The sequence below is a fragment of the Schistocerca nitens genome, chromosome 5 (assembly GCF_023898315.1).
Source record: "Schistocerca nitens isolate TAMUIC-IGC-003100 chromosome 5, iqSchNite1.1, whole genome shotgun sequence".
Classification (NCBI taxonomy): domain Eukaryota; kingdom Metazoa; phylum Arthropoda; class Insecta; order Orthoptera; family Acrididae; genus Schistocerca; species Schistocerca nitens.
Genome location: NC_064618.1, coordinates 173,619,758 through 173,629,923, shown reverse-complemented (window position 1 = coordinate 173,629,923; position 10,166 = coordinate 173,619,758). Strand labels below are relative to the sequence as shown.

Genomic DNA, 10,166 nt, shown 5'->3' with positions numbered 1-10,166 from the left:
CTGAAGTAATGGCCAAACGAAGATTAAACTTTTTTGGACATCTCTACCGAATGGATGGAAATAAACTAACAAAACAAATACTCCTATATTTCTGGAAGAAGAAATCGACAATAGCATGGATTACAGAAGTAAGAAAAGATCTTGAAAGAAACAGCGTCAAAGAATCAGAAATAGCAGAAAGAAACCGTTTTCAATATAAAATACTAAATTTGGAAGGCTTTCAAAGCAGAAGAAATAAAAAATCGGGAACAACATGGACAGAAGAAAGGAAGAGACTTCATGGGGAGAAAATGAGGGAGTACTGGTAAAATATAGAACAACAACAAAGGAAGAAGAGGAACTGAAGTTGTTAACGTGATCCTAGTTGCTCAATACGGTTACAAAAAAAAATGTATGTTCCATACAGATCCCTAAGTCCATACAGATAATTCATAAAATTTGTGACTGTGAAATTTTCATAATATGAAAATGTTTGTAAGATTTCAAACGAAATCATGCAGTTAAGGACATTAACTACTCATGCATCAGCCAGTAAGTAATGTAATACTAAGGATGGGAATTATTCATGAACCAATTATGTATTGCTTATGACCCTTGCATTTCGTTTTAAACTTCACTGTATTTTTGTAGCTACCGAGGATTTGCAATTCCAAATTTTCAGAACCTTCTGTATGGGGTTAAGAATCTTTATGGGGATAGGACATAATCTCTTAGATTTTTTACTCCAATGACTGGAATACTCTCTTTCAAATTCTGAAGGTGGCAGGGGTAAAATACAGGGAGCGAAAGGCTATTTACAATTTGTACAGAAAGCAGATGACAGTTATAAGAGTCGAGGGACATGAAAGGGAAGCAGTGGTTGGGAAGGGAGTGAGACAGGGTTGTAGCCTCTCCCCGATGTTATTCAATCTGTATATTAAGCAAGCAGTAAAGGAAACAAAAGAAAAATTCGGAGTAGGTATTAAAATCCATGAAGAAGAAACAAAAACTTTGAGGTTCGCCGATGACATTGTAATTCTGTCAGAGACAGCAAAGGACTTGGAAGAGCAGTTGAACGGAATGGACAGTGTCTTGAAAGGAGGGTATAAGATGAACATCAACAAAAGCAAAACGAGGACAATGGAATGTAGTCGAATTAACTCGGGTGATGCTAAGGGAATTAGATTAGGAAATGAGACACTTAAAGTAGTAAATGAGTTTTGCTATTTGGGGAACAAAATAACTGATGATGGTCGAAGTAGAGAGGATATAAAATGTAGACTGGCAATGGCAAGGACAGCGTTTCTGAAGAAGAGAAATTTGTTAACATCGAGTATTAATTTAAGTGTCAGGAAGTCGTTTCTGAAAGTATTTGTATGGGGTGTAGCCATGTATGGAAGTGAAACATGGACGATAAATAGTTTAGACAAGAAGAGAATAGAAGCTTTCGAAATGTGGTGCTACAGAAAAATTGTGAAGATTAGATGGGTAGATCACATAACTAATGAGGAGGTATTGAATAGAACTGGGGAGAAGAGGAGTTTGTGGCACAACTTGACTAGAAGAAAGGAACGGTTGGTAGGACATGTTCTGAGGCATCAAGGGATCACCAATTCAGTACTGGAGGGCAGTATGGAGTGTAAAAATCGTAGAGGGAGACAAAGAGACGAATACACTAAGCAGATTCAGAAGGATGTAGGTTGCAGTAGGTACTGGGAGATGAAGAAGCTTGCACAGGATAGAGTAGCATGGAGAGCTGCATCAGACTAGTCTCAGGACAACAACTCCAATTTAGAAACACGGTATACTAAAAATTGTTTCTTATGCAAATAATGATTTCCTGTTTCTTAGTCTTGTGTGTGTGAAATTGTTCAGTGGATTTCAAAGAAGAATTTACAACAGAGATGCGTCGTAATTTCAGGTTTATTTCTGACTCTCTTCACCTGACGCAACCCATTTATTCCTTCCTCCAACGTAAGTCTCACAAAAAGTTGGTGAGAGATTCGAGCTCACATGACAGCTTACCAGCATTTCTTGTTCCTGAGAATCAGCGACGACTGGGACAAGAATGACAGTGGTACACAAAGTACCTCCGCCACATAACAGACAAGAAAGCGAGTAATACTGTTTTGTCATCAACTTCTGAGCTATGATAAAAGTTTCATGTCTGTAGCTCATCAGGAATTACAGTGATGAACGAAGAACCTTCCGTTAAACAGCAGAAGAGAAAGCAAGTTATTATTGAATTATCATCCAGCTCTGGGCGTTGTTTACAATGTCAAGTCTTTAGCTCACCGGTAAGTTAATACAGAATCAGCTGCAATATTTCTACCGAGAAGGTAAACAAGAAGGCTATATCCATATCCTGTGTTTCTGCCCTCCCCCTCCCCCCCCCCTCCCCCGCCCTCATCACTTTGCTCAGCTGTGCCTGTCCGATAGCATACAGCCTGCAACATATTCTGATTCCACCCACGCAACATGCTGGTCCTGCAGGGCATCGAAGATGTCAAGCATTAGAAGCAAATTTAATCCTTCCCTCATTCCTATTGGAGTTATGTGGAAGACATTTATTTGCAATGTCATCCAGTTCTGATCTATGTCTAAAACTTCACGTTTCTAACTGAAGGGAAGTTAGTTTCAAATAAACTGCAAAATTTGTACTGAACAGATAAAAAGGAATTGACATAACAAAAAAATGGTAAGAATCGTTATTTCAGTAACAAGAACGAAGTCTTTGAAACATCGTAACATCAAAATTAAATACAAAATATCGACCTTCGATGTTGACCAAAAAACGCCAAGCTACTTGTTACCACTGTCATAATTTTTTCATCTAAACGATTTTTTTCTGAATATCTCTCTTAAAAATTCCAGTGCAACAAATTTCCAATTTGCAGAACATGGCTTTATGGGGGGGGGGGGGCTTACAGGGGAGTTTAGGGAGGAGCAAATATTTGAACTAACAGAGCCAGCAACAGTGGCTATTGTTGCAGCTAGGTGCGGACTTTCCACCATTAATTGCTCAATCAGGTCATGCTTGCGTGGTGTCAAGTAGTTTATGCAAAACTTCGATATGTTACGGAAAAACAGAGAAAACAACTCTGATTTATGCAGTGCTTACGTAAAATAACAGAAGAAAAGAATAATTTTCAAACTGCAGCAGATACGGTCCTTTCATTGCTGCTTAGTTATTATCTGAGAAACCCTATAGATCTTAATCAAGGTCCACTCTACCATTGCACTTAAGTATCCAAAGCTGCAATAAATTACAGTTAAGTATTTAAGCTCTGTAACATTATCATCATCAGCACCTTCTGAAAGACCGATCTCAAGAGTAGGATTCGCTCTGTGTCAACAACGCAGGAAACTGAAGGACAAACTTTTCTCTAAAATGTCATTTGTTCAGACTCTTGACAAAAATTGTGGAATATATAGGGGTAATAACTCCGTATTTATTGAATAATTAATGTAATATTAGATGTATTTGTAGGTTGCCTTTTGCGTCACTCCACACATTTATCATTTAACGTCTGTATTGAAAATATCGATGTTTTAGACTATCGATGTTAAGGCGTCTATGATGAAACCCAATTGGGGATCGATGATTCGCCAACATCACAGACAGTGGACTGACAAACCTGTACAATTTCTACGAAGTAAAGGGAATGTTTTTACTCTCGTAAAGGCTGAGTTATAACTTAAAGACATAAAACACGGTGGGCTATTTTTAATGAGACTGCTTTCCACATTGACATATACATCTATATCTATACTCCACAAGCCGCCTCCTGGTGTGTGATGGAGGGTACTTAAGGTACCATTACCATTTCCCTTGTTCGATTCACAAGTTGTTCGTGGGAAAACACACGTGAATAAATATCCGCATGAGGTCTAATTTCTGACATTTTCTCATCGTCCTCATTTCGTGACACGTACTTTGCAGCCAGCCGGAGTGGTCGTGCGGTTCTGGGCGCTACAGTCTGGAGCCGAGCGACCACTCCGGTTGCAGGTTCGAATCCTGCCTCGGGCATGGATGTGTGTAATGTCCTTAGGTTAGTTAGGTTTAATTAGTTCTAAGTTCTAGGCGACTGATGACCTCAGAAGTTAAGTCGCATAGTGCTCAGAGCCATTTGAACCATTTTGAACGTACTTTGCGGGAAATAATTGATTTCCCGACTCTTGTTTGATCGTTAGTGTAGCGGAACAAGGATTTGGAGTGGTGCTGCTGGTTTTGGGGGCGTGTACAAATTCCAAAGAACATACACCTACAAATTCCAGTGGACAAGACCACCCCGAAAAAGGTATGGTCCCATTTCTCGCTCACAATAAAATCAGTCATTTAATGAAATACCCACAGTTAAAACACCAGCACGGTCTTACAAAATATAACCTCCAATATTGATTCTCGCTGCTGAACGTTGTGGTTGAATAACTATTTCAAGTATGACAGATTTATTTCTTGAATGATTTTTTAAAAGGAATTAACAGTCCTTGAACTACCTCAGAAGCAAACTCAAATCGTGCACTTATAACAATCAGTATCACGCTTTCACGTGTGCCTACTAGTGTCTCCAGCACAAAATACCAAAAACTCTTAAATTGGTCACACCTTAATAATTATTAGCTGTCTAAGTGTGAAAAAATATACAGTAACAAACGTTAACGTTATCATCCTCTGTCCAACAATCCAATAGTCAGTTTACGTAAATCTTCTATATTCTGACCGACAGCGAATAGCACACATTTGAATAATTCTTACGCCCAGTGGCAAGCAGAGAATTAAAGACAGTTACACAAATTCCGTGAGCGCTGGTTCACGGGGAGCAAATTTATACCGATTCCAGATCGTGATTGACACAGGAATAACCATCTTCGCAAACAAATCAGCAAGCGAATAATAACATGCGGCCACAAGACTCACAGGCGTTCTCTCGTTATACAAAGTCTTCCTTCACAGAAACTGAAGGCAGTAGGTAAGACCCAAAACAGTTTGTTGGTGACACGTCCAGACGGCGGGTCCGACTCGGCTGCTGCCCGGCACGTGACAGACTCCTCACGTGCCACCTACGTCACTCTAGGCGACGCGTTGGTGCTTGTTTCCTGCTGATCCAAGGAGGGCTTACCACATCGATGGCCCCTAGCCGGTTGCGTAGCGCCCGCAGCTTTTGCGGCGCACCGTGCACAGTCAGTCAGCCATGACTCCAGCAGAGGAAGGATAGTACCGTCACAATACACTTTCGATATCTCCGCAGAAAACGTCTCTTCTGACTTTTGCCACTGGAATTTTGTACCCATCCTTGTCATACTCTCGCACCGACTGGACCAGTCGCTCCTAACCTTTCTTAGCCCGTTACCCCCTGAGTGCAATCGGACATTAGCTACCATCCCTGCTCTCCCTTACTCCGCCCCCTCGTTGCCTTCTTTTGCCCCCTCATTCCCCACATTACTACCAACTTTAAACATTAGCACCTAACTAAACTGTAGCATTAAATACTTTTCTTAGAACACTTTTATCCTTAAAATGATGAAAGGTGAATGATATTTAGTTTGTGTGTGTGTGTGTGTGTGTGTGTGTGTGTGTGTGTGTGTGTGTGTGTGTGTGGGTGGGTGGGTGGGTGGGTGTGTGTGTGTGTATGTATTAAAATGAATGAGGAACTTTGTACATCGTAAGTGCTATCCACAACTCAGAAAAGCAATCTAGCTACCCACATTACGACTACACACTTGTTTCGAAGCACGCTTCTTGTGCATTACTCCTACCATAGTACCATGCTATCAATTAATTCATTTCTCTGTTTCGAAGCGAGTTATGAATCAATTTCTGGACTACCGCAGGAACTATATAAAACTTGGAGAATACATTTTCTTGAGGTATTTAGTATTTGTTACGTATACGTCTCACTTTTATCGTCAGCGATTTACGGGACAAAGTACAACATACGTTTGAAATGGGTGGACTATGTGAGGAGCCTCTAACCTCCACCGCATTATTATTGATAACGTATATAATCAACATCAAAGTCTTACGATATTGTGATAATGGACATGAACTGATGATCTGTCGAAAAATTTGGCACCTCAGAAAATTTTATTTTACCCCTGAGGAAGTAATTTGCCGCAGTTTGAGAACCGCTGGACTACACGATACCGTGACGAAACTTTCGCTATTCGTTGCCATCTTCCCTGCATCTTTTATTAGTTTAGCACCGATACTGAAGAACATCTGTGGCCGAGCGGTTCTAGGCGCTCCCGTCCGGAACCACGCGGCTACTACGGTCGCAGGTTCGAATTCTGCCTCGGGCATGGATGTGTGTGATGTCCTTAGGTTGGTTAAGTTTACTTAGTTCTAAGTCTAGGGGACTAATGACCTCAGATGTTAAGTCCCATAGTGCTTAGGGCCACTTGAACCATTTGAAGAACATCCTAAGTTTGGTAGTCCATATCTTTCGGGGATGAACTAAGCTTCGTTACGATTCTTCCAACGAATATTTGCCTGTCCTCTGCTCTTCCTTCAATCAGCTTCCTGTGTTCATACAAGTTTAAGTTACTCTGGACGCGATTGAAGTTGTCTCCAGTACCTTGCCGCAAATAACTTAGTCAACATTAATGAAGTTTTTCGACTATTTATATGTAATGTGTTACATCTATTTACCTTCAGGATCAACTGCGAAATTCTGCACGACTCATAGATCCACCACAGGCCTTTCTGCGTTCCGCTACGGGTTTCTGGTGTTGCAACCTTCCTATACATTAGGACAACGTCAGCGGATAGAGTTTCCTACATTGTTCACTAGACCATTTGTACAGGGTGATTTAGCTGCCCTTACATACTGATGTTACACAAGCCGCTACGCCTAAAAATATCACTTGTATGATTTTCATATTCTGTCGCTCACTACGCGCAAATAATTACCCTACAGAAAAAATGAACAGGATCCTTGTCTAGGAAATTTCATGTAGTTAAATTTTGTAGTGGCACACGTTTTCGCTAGGGGGCAAATTTTTCGAATTATTCAGGTAAAACGTACGAAAATGACCTTCAACCGCATTTTTCTTTAATAACCTAAAAATTGTGGTCTCCAGCGAAAATATATACAAGTACAAACTCTAACTACATTAAATTTCCTACGAAAAGGCCCTTTTCACTTTTTCTGCAGGACGTTGTGAGCGAGAGAGTATTAAAATCTCGCACACTGTTTTTGAAGGCGTTGCTGGTTGCATAAAACCAATAGGGACAGCTGAATCGCCTGTATACATTGTCAACAGTAATGGTCTTGTATCATTCCCTTGGGGCAGTTCCGAAATTACCTTTCTGGTTGCCGATTTCATCCGTTAAGAGCAATGGTTTGATTTGTGTTAGGAAGTCCTGAATATTGAGATGTTACCTTCATTCTGCATAAAACGAACTTCCAGATTTTCTCGTTTTAACGTATTTCTATATTACACACTACGCTTCACTTTCGTACGGTGATAAATTTCATCACGATTTGCCCCAAATGTAATGCGATTTATGTAATGCCTTATTTACAAGCTACCAGCAAAAGATGTACAGATAATATCAATATTTGCTTACTTGATGAGTGTCATGTAAGACTGAAAGTGGTTGTAATACAAACGTACGTTATATAGCTGAACGACTGCACATCTTGAAATTCAGAAAATTCTTGACAGCTGTCGATCATCGTCTTCGACTACTAGCTTTTAATTCCAATCAACACGACCGTGATTTCGGCTGGCGGGGAGGGGAGGGGTGCGTTGGTCGGTTGTGGAGGGAGAGAGTGGGGAGTGGGAGGGGGGAGGGGCGATGGAGGTGGTGATGCGCATGCGCATGCGCAAGCACAGGTTTAAAAAAATCAAGCGTCCTCTGCTACATAGAAATTTGACCATACGCTGGCAAGAAATGACCATTGTTTTTTGTAGCCATATAGCGTGTCCTACAGATCGAAGTAAGTGTAAAACAATGACTTAATAGTTGCGTGGTCTAGAGGAAAATTCTAAAGGATATCGTTGAAATCTGTGAATCCAAACCAAGTTAACGGCAGGAGAAGAGATGATATATAAAACTATTCTTTATGTCAGACACTCACCATAATTAACGATTCACCAATAATTGTTCGCTCGGCTTTTTTTTTTTTTTTTTTTTTTTTTTTTTTTTTTTTTTTTTTTTTTTTTTTCCTCAGCTGTTCCTGAGTTTCGCTTCTTAAAACTGCTAATCAATTTCCCATTTGTACGATCGGAATTGTGCACATCAACAGTGATACAAATTTATCCACGTCATAACTAATACACTACTACCAGCAAGGCGGAATGCGAGTTTTATCCGGTTTTCCACGCTCGTATAAGAAACTACTGAGATGGTACGCTACTATCGCCTCATACAATACTACACGCAAACAGTTAAAATACGATAATAAACAGTAGAAATATGTATACAGTAGGCAGACACATGGCACACACACCTTCTGTACTTTAATTGGCGACTGTCATCTGGTATCGGGTCACAAGATTAAAATAAATTTCTCAGATCGAGGAAAGCACCGCACCATACGACGGAATAAACGCTAGGAGAGAGGGGACAGCTACAGCACAGTTATTTCCATTACGAGAGACATTTATCTGCTAAGCAAATTTAATTTGTTGAGAAGATTTTCAGTGACTGATTTTTGTGTTTTCTTCTTTGTTTGCAGAGCACTACCACATATTCGTCGGCGACCTGAGTCCAGAAATAGAGACACAGACGCTTAGAGAAGCCTTCGCCCCTTTCGGTGAAATTTCGTAAGTACCGCCATGGCGCGCAGCTGCTATTTTGAAATGCTGGTTTAATTTGAATAATGTATCATTAGAGGTAATGCCAGTCTGCTCCCGTTACTACGTGTTGCGCATACTTAATTGAACGGTCGGAACAGGACCGCAGTACCAATCCGCGGGAAACATAGGGATGGCGCGGGGAGGGGAGGGGTGCGTTGGTCGGTTGTGGAGGGAGTGAGTGGGGAGTGGGAGGGGGGAGGGGCGATGGAGGTGGTGATGCGCATGCGCGCGCTGATTGCGCTACCAGCCGCCTGAGCTGTTTAGTAATTAATTGGCACACTCGCGTTGGCAGTTTCTGGGCTCCCGCGGAACACAGTGGCGGAAGATCTGTAATCCCCGTTCTCTTTTGAACTTCTTTCCGTTCAATTAGCCGCCTGGCACAGCCGGTGGGCTCTCCATTTAGCCGCTCGGAGCCACTTGATTTGCTGATAGAGCGACCTATTTATGCGGTCTGAGCCGCTACGCGCCACGTCATCAAGTGTGAATGGCCGTCGAGCGACGGATGTGCGTCACGGACCCGTTCGTCCTTTTGATTGGACACGGTGCTGACAGGGACATCCCGCAGATTTTGGGGACGGATTTAACGCGTCAGACGCAGCGGCGTGTCGATACTCGGAAACAGTTAATCGAATCACGGGGCTGAGAACCTGAAACGCCTCTTTAGTTCGCCCGATAAGACTCTCCCGGTGTAATTATTTGATGATTTGCTAATGAAGAAGCGCGACTGTCAGGATTCGTTAGGCTTTCCTCTAAAGAGTAGCCTTTTTTATTTCAAGAAAATAATTTATAATGTTTGGTAGTATACCGTTTTGAAGGAACAGATATTGTGACTTATTTCTGCCGCGGGTAGTAAAATTCGTTTTCGGCCGTTAGTAAAGCACAGCTTGGAGACGTTAAAACAATTTTGTACCACTGTCAGTGTGAAGCGATTGCAAAGGATCTCAAACTTTTCCGGCCCACGGCCAAATTTTAGGAAAAAAGCACTCATGGTTCCAACTCCTTTTTCTTCCAGATAGGGAAATCAGACACAGTCCCTATCCATGAACGAACAACAAGAAGTTTTGCAACTAGCATTGACCACAACACCTTTTTCGAATAATTATTCGATGGCCTCAGTGTAAATCCAAGAATATCGTATTACAGAAATTTGGAAAGATTTGTAGAGGTGTAATGGAACATTAAATTGTGAAATTCCATGAGTTGTGAACTGCGCGTGTACTACTCGTTTACTGCGCACTTGCGTCAGGTAGCAGTGTGCATTGTCAGGTGTACGGAGGAAAGCCAGCAGCATAAAAACAGGCATCTTATACACGCTAAGGAAACTGTTGTGAACTCTTAATAAAAATGATGTAAGGGTTAAAGCTACACTTATAAGCAGA

General features: G+C 41.3%; 1 protein-coding gene across 1 annotated transcript in view; it reads left to right on the top strand.

The window, feature by feature from the left end:
- Nucleotides 1-8,688: 8,688 nt before the first annotated feature.
- Nucleotides 8,689-10,166, top strand: part of LOC126260102 (cytotoxic granule associated RNA binding protein TIA1-like) — a 1,041,743-nt gene continuing 1,040,265 nt past the window's right edge. The window contains exon 1 of the mRNA XM_049957334.1: nt 8,689-8,754. The gene's annotated coding sequence lies outside the window, so the exon portion shown is untranslated. The remainder of the gene's footprint in view (nt 8,755-10,166) is intronic.